General features: G+C 44.3%; 1 protein-coding gene across 1 annotated transcript in view; it reads right to left on the bottom strand.

Moving 5' to 3' along the window:
* LOC117943373 (dedicator of cytokinesis protein 3-like) overlaps positions 1-4,258 on the bottom strand; it is a 168,834-nt gene that overhangs the window by 141,845 nt on the left and 22,731 nt on the right. The gene's annotated exons all lie outside the window — the stretch shown is intronic.

Raw genomic sequence — 4,258 nt, 5'->3', positions numbered from 1 at the left:
TAGGGACCACTAAGGTCTATATAAAGAGACTTCAGATACAGTATTAGGGACCACTAAGGTCTATATAAAAGCATCCAACGGGCACCATGCCATGGGACCGTTAAAACGTATTGATTTTAGAGACATCCCTATAACATCAGGCCCATTACAAGTGTAATGGCTCTTTGGGCGGGGGGGCGGCCCCTGTGCTCATTAAAGGACAACATAAAACCTGAACATAAAGTAGAATAGTACATCCTCTAAGCCTAACCTATCCGTTTTAAAGCCCTGGCCTTCTGGTCTGAGGAACCCTCCCCTGGATGAGTGACGAGTTGCTGATTCACGCCGTCAGCTGACTCGACTGCGACCGCTAAGCCGGCGGCTCGCAATCAACGACACGCGTAACCCGACACCCGTCCGTTCCCCTGAGAACCGTAACGCGGCTTTGGTGCCTCGTGGGGGGACAAAGGAGACATCATGGAGCTGAGCTGGCTCTTTCTTTCCGAGATGACGCAGCACGGTGAGACGGCAGACCGTAACGTGGTAACAATGTGGAGATGAAGGCTCGTTAACCAGGAAGTAGTCAGTGTCACAGTCGGCACTGTCTCTGATGTCAGTCACACAGGTAGAGGATCACTTATTCTAATACTGTGTCAACATGTCAACAAAGTTCAGATTCACTGCATTAGGCTACTGCTTGAAGACAAGGACGGATTAATAGGAACACTAGTTGTAAAACTTGATCTACACTGGGCTGTAATCTCCCACTCGACTAGTCGATTTATTGGTCGATACGTTCTGGCTCGACCACAATTCTGATTGGTTGATTTTTTTGCTGTGTTATCTAATCAGGTGGATGCATAGACCCTAACTGTCTATGGGTGGAAAGCACTAATTGCTAATGGGGGTGTTTTCAGAGCATCCCTGTTTCACAGGTAACAGTCTGTCTTCAGAACACCCCCCCTTTTTTCTCTTTTGTTGGATTAGCCCGACCCACTGGGGACAGACTGAAGAAAGAACTAGAACGCCTTGTTTTAGTGGTTTGATGAATATTTATTTAATTGTGAGTGTTTAATTTCCAGTCAGTCGTCCTCTACCATGTCGAAGACATCGGCAGTGTGGCAGCATTTTACAAAAATAGATAAAAGTTGAATGCAAAGTTTGCAAGTAACAGTTTGCATATCGCAGCTGGACTACAAACATGGCGTATCACCTAATAACGGTGAGTAACCTGTCTGCCGTACGTTGCCCTGTCTGTTTTTAGTAGGCTATATGAACATATCAGAATTGGCATATTTCATAGTCTAATAATCGTTTTATAACTACCGGCGCATCAACACGCAATGACGGTAGCGTCCCCTAGACCCCCTCAGACCCCCAGACCCCCCAGACCCCCTCAGACCCCCCAGACCACCCAGACCCCCTCAGACCCCCTCAGACCCCCTCAGACCCCCCAGACCACCCAGACCCCCCAGACCACCCTAGCGCTGTCAGAGCCGACAGACGAGTGTCATTTTAGTGCAAAATAATCAGGTAAAAAATGATTTAATATACTGCAAACAGCCTACAAGGACAAGTACTGCGGGACAGTAGGCTACAGCTATTTAATCTAGCATTTTTCTGCTCCATTGCTATTTGAGACTAGTCCTTTACCTGAACTAGAAGACTAATGATCTGCCATTAGAGAGAGAGAGAGACAGAGGGAAATAGAGAGAGAGAGACTTTTAAGTTTGTCTATCTTTTTAAACTATGACATGATGCATCAGTGGGAGAGTACGTCTTGTGTTTTAGTCCGGTCTGCTCTGATTGTCTCCGGGTCTTCAGCAGCTGTGCTGTCGTTGCAGCCGGGGTAGGACCGTAACGGCCCTGTAGCAGCACAGCCTACCTACATAGGGTATAGCTGGGACATCACAACCCTGCAGAAGTCCAGATGGCTTTGAGTTGGAGACGGTTTCTGAACAACAGGCTGATGCACTTCTCTGTGGATCGAGCGTTTTGATCCTTTCACAGTATTTATACGGCAACTCGGCCTGTTTAAATAAAAAAGAGACTCTCCTTTTTTACAATATGTGAGCTTGAACAGACAACATGGCTTATAAGCCTCGTGTCTTGGCTGTTCAGAGACCGTCCTTTCTATGTCCTACTGTCCTTTGATGGAAAACTGGTTAACTGGTTAACTGGTAAACTGGTTAACTGCCAGTGTGTTCATTTTCCCCCCTTATTTACAAAAATATACTTCTGGTGTTCAGAATTTTTACCTTTTTTGACCACAGGTGATGGATTAGAGTGAAATGCAAGCTTCATTTTTTTTAATTCCTTACCACTGAGTTTTATCACACCTGCAGGATTGAAGTGCCCTAACGTGCAAACTTCAAAGACACCTGTTGTGATTTATATTTGGCAAAATGCAAAGCAGCCAAGGAAGTTTCAGCCTTGTTTTTAAAGAATTGCTTGTTGCTATATTTGGCCAGCAGGCCGCTGATTGGTGGTGCCGTTGCTCCTCTAGACATCCAGCGTACATGGAGCAACGCTGGTCTTTATTTAGAGTCTTGTTTCTGGCCACCCACCATTCACTCTTCTTCCAGCTGTGTTTGCCCCCCCCCCCCCCCCCCCCCCCACGTGTGTCTGCTGTTTGTGTATCCGAAGTCTTTCTCTAAGAGGAGTTTCCGGTGTCTGCTGCAAACAAGGGTGACGAGAGGAGGAAAAGTGACCCAACGCAGGCCGAAACAAACAAATCAATGAGCTGAACGAGGCTAAAACGCTCCATAGAGCTGCGAGGAACTGCAGAGTCGTTGGGGTGGTGTTTCTGTTATTTTAACCAGGAAGTCCCTTGAGATTGAAATCTCTTTTTCGAGGGAGACCGGGCCAAGACGGCACACCGGTTACAATTTAAACAGAAAAACAGCGGAGTCCAAATCACACACAGAGGAAAGAAACAGGTCACATGGGGCAGGTGCATCTTTGAGTTACACGGCATTTTAACATGGCCTTAAATTCATCTAATGGGACCAGATTAGATTAGATGGAGCAGGTTTAGGAAGTTATTCTAAGACCATGGAGCGAAGTAAGAGAAGTCTCTTTCCCCAGCTCAGTAAAAACCCTTGAACCTGGTAACTGGTGTCCAGTGGGGATACCCCTTTGTACATATACATATATATAAAGACATTATTGGCCAGAATCTGCCTATGGGGGGACATATCATAGGGAAGATGCATTTTTATGCATCAATTTACAGTGGAAATACCTTTATTTAGCCTATGTGAAGAGGAAAAACACAGATAAAAATTCAAAATATATTTTTACGTATTTGGTGTTTTTTCCAAAGTTTTTTTAAAATATTTTTAATGTTGTTGATTTTCAGCGCTTATTTTGACGTACGATTTATTTATTTATTTATTTATTTTAATTTGTTTTTGTCACAAAAAAAGAAAGAAGAGAATTGAAAACGTGTCCATTTGACCCAAAGTCAACATGAGGGTTAATGTGATAATGAGAGAGGTTCAGTGAAGTTAACAAATGAACACACACACAGTCCAAAGAGCCGAAGTCTTGAGACAGCTGGAGACAGACAAGTGTGTGTGTGTGTGTGTGTGTGTGTGTGTGTGTGTGTGTGTGCGTGTGCATATAGTGAGTGACAGGTGTATTACGAGGTTAAACGTCGCATTAGGTGCATGCTGGGAGGTCTAAGCCTGCTGAATAAGGAGAGTGGTGGTGGGTGGGTTTTTGAATATTTGGCATTCTTCAAATTCTTTCTGTACTTAGGACAGACATCTTACTGCACACATCTACCATTATCTGGTGAAATTACCTCGATCTTTGCTCATGTGTGAGGGCGTTTTCACACCTTAAAGTCTGGACCTGCATTTCTTTTCTTTTTTTTTACATTTTTAAGAAATAAACAGTGACAAACAATTACAAAAAAATACACTGAGATGCATCCCAGGGCCAACAAATAACATTATAAAAAAGGAATAATAATAATTAAACAGAGGAAAGACGAGAGGGAGGAAGACAACAACGACACGCAGAAACAGATGCACACAAAACACCTACATAAACACACACACACACACACACAGACACACACACAGACACACACAGACACACACACAAAGACACAGACACACAGACACACACATAGAGACACAGACACACAGACACACAGACACACACATAGAGACACAGACAGACACACACACAGACACACAGACACACACAGACACACACACACACAAAGACACAGACACAGACACACAGACACACACACACACACACACAG

This window comes from Etheostoma cragini, chromosome 4, assembly GCF_013103735.1.
Source record: "Etheostoma cragini isolate CJK2018 chromosome 4, CSU_Ecrag_1.0, whole genome shotgun sequence".
Taxonomy (NCBI): domain Eukaryota; kingdom Metazoa; phylum Chordata; class Actinopteri; order Perciformes; family Percidae; genus Etheostoma; species Etheostoma cragini.
The sequence above is the reverse complement of the archived record's forward strand: the minus strand, read 5'-3'. Positions and strand labels throughout refer to the sequence as shown.